Here is a 16109-nt window from a genome sequence, read left to right as displayed (position 1 = left end):
AAAGATATGTAGTGTGTCATAAAGATCCAATTGTAAGAGTACTAGAATATATGTTGTTGCTACCTCCCCTCCCTTCATGTCAGTGTAAATACAACAATGCTGCCACTGTCCCATGTTACCAGTTTAGTTTTCCGAGTAATACAGTATTTTGTGGGCATGAAGAAGAGCTATTCAAATTCATACATTGATACTTCAATTTCATAGTCCTTCATATCTCTAGTCTTCATTTTAAACAGTCTGCAACCATGTTTGCGCCCCTATGAACCGCCAGAGTGGCAACTGAAATCGTCTGATCTCTGGCGCATTCAGTTCTGAGCAGAAACATTCAATCATTTTAGCATTATTGAAACATTATTGCTGACTGAACTGTGCTATCGCATGTTGTCACTGTTATTGTCGTTTCGATATTTACTTTTTATTGAGTGCAATAAGTACCTTTTAGTTTTCATCCATGTTTATGAAAAGGCCTTTACCCAGTAGTCAATTTTGTATCTGGATCAAAATGCCAAAACTCTCATTGACTTTAGAATGGAAGAAATCATATGACTAGATAAAAACGATCCTCAAGATACAACTCAATGTGATGTACAGTGCCTACGAATATTCTGAAACTATATTAATTAAATATAGTCAAAGAAAATTAACAAATGATGATAGATATTTCTTGTGAAACGTGTACAATAGAAATCATATGACTAGATAAAAACGATCCTCAAGATACAACTCAATGTGATGTACAGTGTCTACAAATATGATTCATATTCTGAAACTATATTAATTAAAGATATTCAAAGAAAATTAACAAATGATGATAGATATTTCTTGTGAAACGTATACAATAGACGAGTGAGAGTATGTGTTTAATAAGATAGTTATTACGACACCAAACATAAAATTTGTGTCATGTACTTTCTGTTCACATCACATTAACATTTACTGAAAGAGGATTATGAGTGAACGAAAAAAATAATCGACTGGACAATCGTTGGTGAAACCAGTCACTTGTCCTATTACTATGTAGTGGTAGTCAGGCACGAATGTACATTCCAGATATGCAGTCACATGGGTTCAGCAGGGAGGTGGGTCAGTCATGTCTTGCACCAACATCTTGTACAGATGTCAGACACCTTGTCGTTATCAAGAGTTATTTGAGGCCTGAGCAATATCAGGGCAGGATCCTTCAACCTGTCATCCAGCCCTAAGACAACTATTTAGTAATAGGTTCGTCTTTCGAGACGATAATGCACGAGTACACCATGCCCATCTCATGAACACTTTCCTCCAAGAGTTGGGAAACAGCTGAATCGAATGGCCTGAGGTAACTGCTACCATGAACCTGAATGAACATGATTGGGACAAGTTCCACTTGCAGTGTATCGTTACAAGAACCATTGACCTTAGAAGGGACACTGTCAAAGAGTGCCTGAGCAGCAATGTCACAAACACCTTGTGGAAAGCATGCCAAGGAGGACTCAAGCACTTTGCAATGCATGTGGTGGAATAATACAGCGTAGGACCTTAGATAACAGCACAGTACTGCTTCAAAGACGTGTATTTTCGTACCGAGCGAGGTGGCGCAGTGGTTAGACACTGGACTCGCATTCGGGAGGACGACGGTTCAATCCCGTGTCCGGCCATCCTGATTTAGGTTTTCCATGATTTCCCTAAATCACTCCAGGCAAATTCCAGGATGGTTCCTCTGAAAGGGCACGACCGACTTCCTTCCCCATCCTTCCTTAATCCGATGAGACCGATGACCACGCTGTTTGGTCTCCTTCCCCAACCAACCAACGTGTATTTTCGAACAGTTTGTGTTTTTATTTCGCAATAAAGTCCTTTTTTTAGTTTTATGAGGACTGTTCTTTTACTTTCTATTGCCCTTGTTTCCACGACCATATCCATTTGTAGATATTCCAGCAGTGCAAAACGTTTTTTTAAATAGTTTATAACATACATAGCAAGAAGCATCTCCTCAAACTCTGCAACAGCAGCTAGTTGGTTACAACTAACAGTTAGTAAATTGGAGGAGTAGGCTACAGATACAGATTTAAAATTTTCTACAAATACACTGATGACCGAAAAAATTATGACCACCTGCTCAATAGCTTGATTGTCTGTCTTCGAAACGAAATATATCACTCAATCTGCGTACCTGGGATCTGACAGTTTGTTCGTATGCCTGTGGAGGTATGTTGTATTAAATGTCTATGCACAGGTCACTTGATTCGCTTAAAAAACAGGCCGCTGATTTGCGTGCACGGTGATGGCACCCGACAGCGACCCAGATGGATTCCATAGGATTTACATGAGGCAAATTTGTTCGCCGAGACCTTAACGTGAGTGCACTACACTGCTCCTCAAACAATTGTATAACAGTGCTGGCTCTGAGCATGAGGGGATGTAGGTGGTTCTCAGCTGTCAGCGTGTCTTCTATTATTACCGTAGGTCCCATGCAAGCACATGAGAATGTCTCCAATAGCATAATGCTGCTCCCACTAGCCTGCGTAGGTAGCTCGCTGCTCTTTTCGACCCGCCGTTCACCTCGATGACGTCGTTAGTGGAGACGACCAACGACCTAGTGTAGCAAAAATGCGTTTCACACAAAAAGCCAATATATTTCCATTGATCGACGGTCGAATCCCGATGGTTCCATACTCACTGCAATCGTAATTGACGATGTCGTTGCGTCAACATGTGAAGACATGGGAACAGTATGCTGTGGAACTTCATGTTCGGCAATATATGATGTACAGTGTGCTCTGAAACACTTGTGGGTACACCAACATTTTGCTCTTTTGTAGAGGTGCCACAGATCACCATCTCTCCTAGTTTAAAGAGCACACAAGTCTCATGTGCGTCTAACTATTTAGTGCCTGCGGTAGTTTCACTGCCCTTCTACCTCTTTTTGTGGTTGCTCATGACAGTAGCACGCCAACACTCGACCAGCTACGCCATTATCAAGATACTCGTTCAAAGGCTCTGTTTAATAATGATTTGCTCTTTGGCAAAGTTACTTATCTCAATGGATTTCCCCATTTCCAGTACATATCTTCACTAGAGTGATTCCTCGACCACATCTGGTCCACTTACATATTTTTGTTAGCTCATCATGTACCCAAAACGCCACCTGGCGGAATCCAATATGATGGTGCGCAGGATCATAAAGTTTCAGTTTATCAGTGTAAATGTATATTTGTTGATTTTAGCTAAACTTGTCAGAGTTTCAGTCAACAGGACATGCAAAAGTGGGACACTCTTAAACATTTCAAAATTTTGGTGATGTTGGTGGTTCTCACGTTTTATTCTAGGCTGCCATGTTAATGAAAATAAGGACCTTGAAAGTACTAAACGTCTTGATGTGTTTTAACCACAGGTCTTTGGGAGCAGACAAAGCAAAACCACTCCAGTTTTATAATGCTTTTGTGTGATCTTAGCTATATTACTGGTGTGAAGTGTGTATATTAGTGAGACCTACTTGTCCCAAGATAGGTGAAGCTATCTGACTTGATGGGTCCAGTCTGATAACAGGTACCCACAGGATGAACCACACACTCACCATCTGGGCTGAGGGTAGGGCCCTGTCATCACCTGGTGGAATTCCATGATGGTTCATTAAGAGTATAAGGATTCTCACTTTCCCAGAATCACCAGCATACCAAACCATTGCTCATCCTACTACAGGACCAATATTCACAAATATTTCATGTTCATCAACGTACTATGTGATCTGCTTAAGGTATTACCTAGCATTTTGCTTAGGTTAAGTACCTGTCCAAACCTAGAGTTGCAGTCGACTGCCAGTCTGGTTAGTGAAGAGGTCCAGAGTAATTTTAGATGTAGTAAGGTACAGAAAGTGTGCACTACTACATATGTTTATATTTACATGTTTAATGAAATTTTGAGTGAGTACTGCAACTAAATAACAGCACTTACAGATGGGTCTAAGCAAGGAGACCCACACTGACTGCCCTATGGCTTTCCTGGTGTGTGTCGTCAACAACGGCTTTTCAAATGAATTTACAAAATTTAATGCCATTTATATTCAGTCTCACTGGAACTCCATCGGTGAATTTGGGCTGATTAGTTTGTCATCCGCTCCAAATCTTTAAGTGTTCTTCAATTTATTTATCCAGCAAATAATCATGTTTCTGTTCTTGTTCTAAATGTGCACTGCTTTCAGTACCACTTAAAGATATGTAGTGCGTCATAAAGATCCAATTGTAAGAGTACTAGATTATATGTTGTTGCTACCTCCCCTCCCTTCATGTCAGTGTAAATACAACAATGCTGCCACTGTGCCCATGTTACCAGTTTAGTTTTCCGAGTAATACAGTATTTTGTGGGCATGAAGAAGAGCTATTCAAATTCATACATTGATACTTCAATTTCATAGTCCTTACACACGCGAGACAGATTTTAAACAGTCTGCAACCATGTTTGCGCCCCTATGAACCGCCAGAGTGGCAACTGAAATCGTCTGATCCCTGGCGCATTCAGTTCTGAGCAGAAACATTCAATCATTTTAGCATTATTGAAACATTATTGCTGACTGAACTGTGCTATCGCATGTTGTCACTGTTATTGTCGTTTCGATATTTACTTTTTATTGAGTGCAATAAGTACCTTTTAGTTTTCATCCATGTTTATGAAAAGGCCTTTACCCAGTAGTCAATTTTGTATCTGGATCAAAATGCCAAAACTCTCATTGACTTTAGAATGGAAGAAATCATATGACTAGATAAAAACGATCCTCAAGATACAACTCAATGTGATGTACAGTGCCTACAAATATTCTGAAACTATATTAATTAAATATATTCAAAGAAAATTAACAAATGATGATAGATATTTCTTGTGAAACGTGTACAATAGAAATCATATGACTAGATAAAAACGATCCTCAAGATACAACTCAATGTGATGTACAGTGTCTACAAATATGATTCATATTCTGAAACTATATTAATTATAGATATTCAAAGAAAATTAACAAATGATGATAGATATTTCTTGTGAAACGTGTCCATAAGACAAGTGAGAGTATGTGTTTAATAAGATAGTTATTACGACACCAAACATAAAAATTTGTGTCATGTACTTTCTGTTCACATCACATTAACATTTACTGAAAGAGGATTATGAGTGAACGAAATAAATAATCGACTGGACAATCGTTGGTGAAACCAGTCACTTGTCCTATTACCATGTAGTGGTAGTCAGGCACGAATGTACATTCCAGATATGCAGTCACATGGGTTCAGCAGGGAGGTGGGTCAGTCATGTCTTGCACCAACATCTTGTACAGATGTCAGACACCTTGTCGTTATCAAGAGTTATTTGAGGCCTGAGCAATATCAGGGCAGGATCCTTCAACCTGTCATCCAGCCCTAAGACAACTATTTAGTAATAGGTTCGTCTTTCGAGACGATAATGCACGAGTACACCATGCCCATCTCATGAACACTTTCCTCCAAGAGTTGGGAAACAGCTGAATCGAATGGCCTGAGGTAACTGCTACCATGAACCTGAATGAACATGATTGGGACAAGTTCCACTTGCAGTGTATCGTTACAAGAACCATTGACCTTAGAAGGGACACTGTCAAAGAGTGCCTGAGCAGCAATGTCACAAACACCTTGTGGAAAGCATGCCAAGGAGGACTCAAGCACTTTGCAATGCATGTGGTGGAATAATACAGCGTAGGACCTTAGATAACAGCACAGTACTGCTTCAAAGACGTGTATTTTCGTACCGAGCGAGGTGGCGCAGTGGTTAGACACTGGACTCGCATTCGGGAGGACGACGGTTCAATCCCGTGTCCGGCCATCCTGATTTAGGTTTTCCATGATTTCCCTAAATCACTCCAGGCAAATTCCAGGATGGTTCCTCTGAAAGGGCACGACCGACTTCCTTCCCCATCCTTCCTTAATCCGATGAGACCGATGACCACGCTGTTTGGTCTCCTTCCCCAACCAACCAACGTGTATTTTCGAACAGTTTGTGTTTTTATTTCGCAATAAAGTCCTTTTTTTAGTTTTATGAGGACTGTTCTTTTACTTTCTATTGCCCTTGTTTCCACGACCATATCCGTTTGTAGATATTCCAGCAGTGCAAAACGTTTTTTTAAATAGTTTATAACATACATAGCAAGAAGCATCTCCTCAAACTCTGCAACAGCAGCTAGTTGGTTACAACTAACAGTTAGTAAATTGGAGGAGTAGGCTACAGATACAGATTTAAAATTTTCTACAAATACACTGATGACCGAAAAAATTATGACCACCTGCTCAATAGCTTGATTGTCAGTCTTCGAAACGAAATATATCACTCAATCTGCGTACCTGGGATCTGACAGTTTGTTCGTATGCCTGTGGAGGTATGTTGTATTAAATGTCTATGCACAGGTCACTTGATTCGCTTAAAAAACAGGCCGCTGATTTGCGTGCACGGTGATGGCACCCGACAGCGACCCAGATGGATTCCATAGGATTTACATGAGGCAAATTTGTTCGCCGAGACCTTAACGTGAGTGCACTACACTGCTCCTCAAACAATTGTATAACAGTGCTGGCTCTGAGCATGAGGGGATGTAGGTGGTTCTCAGCTGTCAGCGTGTCTTCTATTATTACCGTAGGTCCCATGCAAGCACATGAGAATGTCTCCAATAGCATAATGCTGCTCCCACTAGCCTGCGTAGGTAGCTCGCTGCTCTTTTCGACCCGCCGTTCACCTCGATGACGTCGTTAGTGGAGACGACCAACGACCTAGTGTAGCAAAAATGCGTTTCACACAAAAAGCCAATATATTTCCATTGATCGACGGTCGAATCCCGATGGTTCCATACTCACTGCAATCGTAATTGACGATGTCGTTGCGTCAACATGTGAAGACATAGGAACAGTATGCTGTGGAACTTCATGTTCGGCAATATATGATGTACAGTGTGCTCTGAAACACTTGTGGGTACACCAACATTTTGCTCTTTTGTAGAGGTGCCACAGATCACCATCTCTCCTAGTTTAAAGAGCACACAAGTCTCATGTGCGTCTAACTATTTAGTGCCTGCGGTAGTTTCACTGCCCTTCTACCTCTTTTTGTGGTTGCTCATGACAGTAGCACGCCAACACTCGACCAGCTACGCCATTATCAAGATACTCGTTCAAAGGCTCTGTTTAATAATGATTTGCTCTTTGGCAAAGTTACTTATCTCAATGGATTTCCCCATTTCCAGTACATATCTTCGCTAGAGTGATTCCCCGACCACATCTGGTCCACTTACATATTTTTGTTAGCTCATCATGTACCCAAAACGCCACCTGGCGGAATCCAATATGATGGTGCGCAGGATCATAAAGTTTCAGTTTATCAGTGTAAATGTATATTTGTTGATTTTAGCTAAACTTGTCAGAGTTTCAGTCAACTGGACATGCAAAAGTGGGACACTCTTAAACATTTCAAAATTTTGGTGATGTTGGTGGTTCTCACGTTTTATTCTAGGCTGCCATGTTAATGAAAATAAGGACCTTGAAAGTACTAAACGTCTTGATGTGTTTTAACCACAGGTCTTTGGGAGCAGACAAAGCAAAACCACTCCAGTTTTATAATGCTTTTGTGTGATCTTAGCTATATTACTGGTGTGAAGTGTGTATATTAGTGAGACCTACTTGTCCCAAGATAGGTGAAGCTATCTGACTTGATGGGTCCAGTCTGATAACAGGTACCCACAGGATGAACCCCACACTCACCATCTGGGCTGAGGGTAGGGCCCTGTCATCACCTGGTGGAATTCCATGATGGTTCATTAAGAGTATAAGGATTCTCACTTTCCCAGAATCACCAGCATACCAAACCATTGCTCATCCTACTACAGGACCAATATTCACAAATATTTCATGTTTATCAACGTACTATGTGATCTGCTTAAGCTATTACCTAGCATTTTGCTTAGGTTAAGTACCTGTCCAAACCTAGAGTTGCAGTCGACTGCCAGTCTGGTTAGTGAAGAGGTCCAGAGTAATTTTAGATGTAGTAAGGTACAGAAAGTGTGCACTACTACATATGTTTATATTTACATGTTTAATGAAATTTTGAGTGAGTACTGCAACTAAATAACAGCACTTACAGATGGGTCTAAGCAAGGAGACCCACACTGACTGCCCTATGGCTTTCCTGGTGTGTGTCGTCAACAACGGCTTTTCAAATAAATTTACAAAATTTAATGCCATTTATATTCAGTCTCACTGGAACTCCATCGGTGAATTTGGGCTGATTAGTTTGTCATCCGCTCCAAATCTTTAAGTGTTCTTCAATTTATTTATCCAGCAAATAATCATGTTTCTGTTCTTGTTCTAAATGTGCACTGCTTTCAGTACCACTTAAAGATATGTAGTGCGTCATAAAGATCCAATTGTAAGAGTACTAGAATATATGTTGTTGCTACCTCCCCTCCCTTCATGTCAGTGTAAATACAACAATGCTGCCACTGTGCCCATGTTACCAGTTTAGTTTTCCGAGTAATACAGTATTTTGTGGGCATGAAGAAGAGCTATTCAAATTCATACATTGATACTTCAATTTCATAGTCCTTCATATCTCTAGTCTTCATTTTAAACAGTCTGCAACCATGTTTGCGCCCCTATGAACCGCCAGAGTGGCAACTGAAATCGTCTGATCCCTGGCGCATTCAGTTCTGAGCAGAAACGTTCAATCATTTTAGCATTATTGAAACATTATTGCTGACTGAACTGTGCTATCGCATGTTGTCACTGTTATTGTCGTTTCGATATTTACTTTTTATTGAGTGCAATAAGTACCTTTTAGTTTTCATCCATGTTTATGAAAAGGCCTTTACCCAGTAGTCAATTTTGTATCTGGATCAAAATGCCAAAACTCTCATTGACTTTAGAATGGAAGAAATCATATGACTAGATAAAAACGATCCTCAAGATACAACTCAATGTGATGTACAGTGCCTACGAATATTCTGAAACTATATTAATTAAATATATTCAAAGAAAATTAACAAATGATGATAGATATTTCTTGTGAAACGTGTACAATAGAAATCATATGACTAGATAAAAACGATCCTCAAGATACAACTCAATGTGATGTACAGTGTCTACAAATATGATTCATATTCTGAAACTATATTAATTATAGATATTCAAAGAAAATTAACAAATGATGATAGATATTTCTTGTGAAACGTGTCCATAAGACAAGTGAGAGTATGTGTTTAATAAGATAGTTATTACGACACCAAACATAAAATTTGTGTCATGTACTTTCTGTTCACATCACATTAACATTTACTGAAAGAGGCTTATGAGTGAACGAAATAAATAATCGACTGGACAATCGTTGGTGAAACCAGTCACTTGTCCTATTACTATGTAGTGGTAGTCAGGCACGAATGTACATTCCAGATATGCAGTCACATGGGTTCAGCAGGGAGGTGGGTCAGTCATGTCTTGCACCAACATCTTGTACAGATGTCAGACACCTTGTCGTTATCAAGAGTTATTTGAGGCCTGAGCAATATCAGGGCAGGATCCTTCAACCTGTCATCCAGCCCTAAGACAACTATTTAGTAATAGGTTCGTCTTTCGAGACGATAATGCACGAGTACACCATGCCCATCTCATGAACACTTTCCTCCAAGAGTTGGGAAACAGCTGAATCGAATGGCCTGAGGTAACTGCTACCATGAACCTGAATGAACATGATTGGGACAAGTTCCACTTGCAGTGTATCGTTACAAGAACCATTGACCTTAGAAGGGACACTGTCAAAGAGTGCCTGAGCAGCAATGTCACAAACACCTTGTGGAAAGCATGCCAAGGAGGACTCAAGCACTTTGCAATGCATGTGGTGGAATAATACAGCGTAGGACCTTAGATAACAGCACAGTACTGCTTCAAAGACGTGTATTTTCGTACCGAGCGAGGTGGCGCAGTGGTTAGACACTGGACTCGCATTCGGGAGGACGACGGTTCAATCCCGTGTCCGGCCATCCTGATTTAGGTTTTCCATGATTTCCCTAAATCACTCCAGGCAAATTCCAGGATGGTTCCTCTGAAAGGGCACGACCGACTTCCTTCCCCATCCTTCCTTAATCCGATGAGACCGATGACCACGCTGTTTGGTCTCCTTCCCCAACCAACCAACGTGTATTTTCGAACAGTTTGTGTTTTTATTTCGCAATAAAGTCCTTTTTTTAGTTTTATGAGGACTGTTCTTTTACTTTCTATTGCCCTTGTTTCCACGACCATATCCGTTTGTAGATATTCCAGCAGTGCAAAACGTTTTTTTAAATAGTTTATAACATACATAGCAAGAAGCATCTCCTCAAACTCTGCAACAGCAGCTAGTTGGTTACAACTAACAGTTAGTAAATTGGAGGAGTAGGCTACAGATACAGATTTAAAATTTTCTACAAATACACTGATGACCGAAAAAATTATGACCACCTGCTCAATAGCTTGATTGTCAGTCTTCGAAACGAAATATATCACTCAATCTGCGTACCTGGGATCTGACAGTTTGTTCGTATGCCTGTGGAGGTATGTTGTATTAAATGTCTATGCACAGGTCACTTGATTCGCTTAAAAAACAGGCCGCTGATTTGCGTGCACGGTGATGGCACCCGACAGCGACCCAGATGGATTCCATAGGATTTACATGAGGCAAATTTGTTCGCCGAGACCTTAACGTGAGTGCACTACACTGCTCCTCAAACAATTGTATAACAGTGCTGGCTCTGAGCATGAGGGGATGTAGGTGGTTCTCAGCTGTCAGCGTGTCTTCTATTATTACCGTAGGTCCCATGCAAGCACATGAGAATGTCTCCAATAGCATAATGCTGCTCCCACTAGCCTGCGTAGGTAGCTCGCTGCTCTTTTCGACCCGCCGTTCACCTCGATGACGTCGTTAGTGGAGACGACCAACGACCTAGTGTAGCAAAAATGCGTTTCACACAAAAAGCCAATATATTTCCATTGATCGACGGTCGAATCCCGATGGTTCCATACTCACTGCAATCGTAATTGACGATGTCGTTGCGTCAACATGTGAAGACATAGGAACAGTATGCTGTGGAACTTCATGTTCGGCAATATATGATGTACAGTGTGCTCTGAAACACTTGTGGGTACACCAACATTTTGCTCTTTTGTAGAGGTGCCACAGATCACCATCTCTCCTAGTTTAAAGAGCACACAAGTCTCATGTGCGTCTAACTATTTAGTGCCTGCGGTAGTTTCACTGCCCTTCTACCTCTTTTTGTGGTTGCTCATGACAGTAGCACGCCAACACTCGACCAGCTACGCCATTATCAAGATACTCGTTCAAAGGCTCTGTTTAATAATGATTTGCTCTTTGGCAAAGTTACTTATCTCAATGGATTTCCCCATTTCCAGTACATATCTTCGCTAGAGTGATTCCCCGACCACATCTGGTCCACTTACATATTTTTGTTAGCTCATCATGTACCCAAAACGCCACCTGGCGGAATCCAATATGATGGTGCGCAGGATCATAAAGTTTCAGTTTATCAGTGTAAATGTATATTTGTTGATTTTAGCTAAACTTGTCAGAGTTTCAGTCAACTGGACATGCAAAAGTGGGACACTCTTAAACATTTCAAAATTTTGGTGATGTTGGTGGTTCTCACGTTTTATTCTAGGCTGCCATGTTAATGAAAATAAGGACCTTGAAAGTACTAAACGTCTTGATGTGTTTTAACCACAGGTCTTTGGGAGCAGACAAAGCAAAACCACTCCAGTTTTATAATGCTTTTGTGTGATCTTAGCTATATTACTGGTGTGAAGTGTGTATATTAGTGAGACCTACTTGTCCCAAGATAGGTGAAGCTATCTGACTTGATGGGTCCAGTCTGATAACAGGTACCCACAGGATGAACCCCACACTCACCATCTGGGCTGAGGGTAGGGCCCTGTCATCACCTGGTGGAATTCCATGATGGTTCATTAAGAGTATAAGGATTCTCACTTTCCCAGAATCACCAGCATACCAAACCATTGCTCATCCTACTACAGGACCAATATTCACAAATATTTCATGTTTATCAACGTACTATGTGATCTGCTTAAGCTATTACCTAGCATTTTGCTTAGGTTAAGTACCTGTCCAAACCTAGAGTTGCAGTCGACTGCCAGTCTGGTTAGTGAAGAGGTCCAGAGTAATTTTAGATGTAGTAAGGTACAGAAAGTGTGCACTACTACATATGTTTATATTTACATGTTTAATGAAATTTTGAGTGAGTACTGCAACTAAATAACAGCACTTACAGATGGGTCTAAGCAAGGAGACCCACACTGACTGCCCTATGGCTTTCCTGGTGTGTGTCGTCAACAACGGCTTTTCAAATAAATTTACAAAATTTAATGCCATTTATATTCAGTCTCACTGGAACTCCATCGGTGAATTTGGGCTGATTAGTTTGTCATCCGCTCCAAATCTTTAAGTGTTCTTCAATTTATTTATCCAGCAAATAATCATGTTTCTGTTCTTGTTCTAAATGTGCACTGCTTTCAGTACCACTTAAAGATATGTAGTGCGTCATAAAGATCCAATTGTAAGAGTACTAGAATATATGTTGTTGCTACCTCCCCTCCCTTCATGTCAGTGTAAATACAACAATGCTGCCACTGTCCCATGTTACCAGTTTAGTTTTCCGAGTAATACAGTATTTTGTGGGCATGAAGAAGAGCTATTCAAATTCATACATTGATACTTCAATTTCATAGTCCTTCATATCTCTAGTCTTCATTTTAAACAGTCTGCAACCATGTTTGCGCCCCTATGAACCGCCAGAGTGGCAACTGAAATCGTCTGATCTCTGGCGCATTCAGTTCTGAGCAGAAACATTCAATCATTTTAGCATTATTGAAACATTATTGCTGACTGAACTGTGCTATCGCATGTTGTCACTGTTATTGTCGTTTCGATATTTACTTTTTATTGAGTGCAATAAGTACCTTTTAGTTTTCATCCATGTTTATGAAAAGGCCTTTACCCAGTAGTCAATTTTGTATCTGGATCAAAATGCCAAAACTCTCATTGACTTTAGAATGGAAGAAATCATATGACTAGATAAAAACGATCCTCAAGATACAACTCAATGTGATGTACAGTGCCTACGAATATTCTGAAACTATATTAATTAAATATAGTCAAAGAAAATTAACAAATGATGATAGATATTTCTTGTGAAACGTGTACAATAGAAATCATATGACTAGATAAAAACGATCCTCAAGATACAACTCAATGTGATGTACAGTGTCTACAAATATGATTCATATTCTGAAACTATATTAATTAAAGATATTCAAAGAAAATTAACAAATGATGATAGATATTTCTTGTGAAACGTATACAATAGACGAGTGAGAGTATGTGTTTAATAAGATAGTTATTACGACACCAAACATAAAATTTGTGTCATGTACTTTCTGTTCACATCACATTAACATTTACTGAAAGAGGATTATGAGTGAACGAAAAAAATAATCGACTGGACAATCGTTGGTGAAACCAGTCACTTGTCCTATTACTATGTAGTGGTAGTCAGGCACGAATGTACATTCCAGATATGCAGTCACATGGGTTCAGCAGGGAGGTGGGTCAGTCATGTCTTGCACCAACATCTTGTACAGATGTCAGACACCTTGTCGTTATCAAGAGTTATTTGAGGCCTGAGCAATATCAGGGCAGGATCCTTCAACCTGTCATCCAGCCCTAAGACAACTATTTAGTAATAGGTTCGTCTTTCGAGACGATAATGCACGAGTACACCATGCCCATCTCATGAACACTTTCCTCCAAGAGTTGGGAAACAGCTGAATCGAATGGCCTGAGGTAACTGCTACCATGAACCTGAATGAACATGATTGGGACAAGTTCCACTTGCAGTGTATCGTTACAAGAACCATTGACCTTAGAAGGGACACTGTCAAAGAGTGCCTGAGCAGCAATGTCACAAACACCTTGTGGAAAGCATGCCAAGGAGGACTCAAGCACTTTGCAATGCATGTGGTGGAATAATACAGCGTAGGACCTTAGATAACAGCACAGTACTGCTTCAAAGACGTGTATTTTCGTACCGAGCGAGGTGGCGCAGTGGTTAGACACTGGACTCGCATTCGGGAGGACGACGGTTCAATCCCGTGTCCGGCCATCCTGATTTAGGTTTTCCATGATTTCCCTAAATCACTCCAGGCAAATTCCAGGATGGTTCCTCTGAAAGGGCACGACCGACTTCCTTCCCCATCCTTCCTTAATCCGATGAGACCGATGACCACGCTGTTTGGTCTCCTTCCCCAACCAACCAACGTGTATTTTCGAACAGTTTGTGTTTTTATTTCGCAATAAAGTCCTTTTTTTAGTTTTATGAGGACTGTTCTTTTACTTTCTATTGCCCTTGTTTCCACGACCATATCCATTTGTAGATATTCCAGCAGTGCAAAACGTTTTTTTAAATAGTTTATAACATACATAGCAAGAAGCATCTCCTCAAACTCTGCAACAGCAGCTAGTTGGTTACAACTAACAGTTAGTAAATTGGAGGAGTAGGCTACAGATACAGATTTAAAATTTTCTACAAATACACTGATGACCGAAAAAATTATGACCACCTGCTCAATAGCTTGATTGTCTGTCTTCGAAACGAAATATATCACTCAATCTGCGTACCTGGGATCTGACAGTTTGTTCGTATGCCTGTGGAGGTATGTTGTATTAAATGTCTATGCACAGGTCACTTGATTCGCTTAAAAAACAGGCCGCTGATTTGCGTGCACGGTGATGGCACCCGACAGCGACCCAGATGGATTCCATAGGATTTACATGAGGCAAATTTGTTCGCCGAGACCTTAACGTGAGTGCACTACACTGCTCCTCAAACAATTGTATAACAGTGCTGGCTCTGAGCATGAGGGGATGTAGGTGGTTCTCAGCTGTCAGCGTGTCTTCTATTATTACCGTAGGTCCCATGCAAGCACATGAGAATGTCTCCAATAGCATAATGCTGCTCCCACTAGCCTGCGTAGGTAGCTCGCTGCTCTTTTCGACCCGCCGTTCACCTCGATGACGTCGTTAGTGGAGACGACCAACGACCTAGTGTAGCAAAAATGCGTTTCACACAAAAAGCCAATATATTTCCATTGATCGACGGTCGAATCCCGATGGTTCCATACTCACTGCAATCGTAATTGACGATGTCGTTGCGTCAACATGTGAAGACATGGGAACAGTATGCTGTGGAACTTCATGTTCGGCAATATATGATGTACAGTGTGCTCTGAAACACTTGTGGGTACACCAACATTTTGCTCTTTTGTAGAGGTGCCACAGATCACCATCTCTCCTAGTTTAAAGAGCACACAAGTCTCATGTGCGTCTAACTATTTAGTGCCTGCGGTAGTTTCACTGCCCTTCTACCTCTTTTTGTGGTTGCTCATGACAGTAGCACGCCAACACTCGACCAGCTACGCCATTATCAAGATACTCGTTCAAAGGCTCTGTTTAATAATGATTTGCTCTTTGGCAAAGTTACTTATCTCAATGGATTTCCCCATTTCCAGTACATATCTTCACTAGAGTGATTCCTCGACCACATCTGGTCCACTTACATATTTTTGTTAGCTCATCATGTACCCAAAACGCCACCTGGCGGAATCCAATATGATGGTGCGCAGGATCATAAAGTTTCAGTTTATCAGTGTAAATGTATATTTGTTGATTTTAGCTAAACTTGTCAGAGTTTCAGTCAACAGGACATGCAAAAGTGGGACACTCTTAAACATTTCAAAATTTTGGTGATGTTGGTGGTTCTCACGTTTTATTCTAGGCTGCCATGTTAATGAAAATAAGGACCTTGAAAGTACTAAACGTCTTGATGTGTTTTAACCACAGGTCTTTGGGAGCAGACAAAGCAAAACCACTCCAGTTTTATAATGCTTTTGTGTGATCTTAGCTATATTACTGGTGTGAAGTGTGTATATTAGTGAGACCTACTTGTCCCAAGATAGGTGAAGCTATCTGACTTGATGGGTCCAGTCTGATAACAGGTACCCACAGGATGA

The sequence above is a fragment of the Schistocerca gregaria genome, chromosome X, assembly GCF_023897955.1.
Source record: "Schistocerca gregaria isolate iqSchGreg1 chromosome X, iqSchGreg1.2, whole genome shotgun sequence".
NCBI lineage: Eukaryota > Metazoa > Arthropoda > Insecta > Orthoptera > Acrididae > Schistocerca > Schistocerca gregaria.
Note: the sequence above shows the minus strand (reverse complement) of the source record.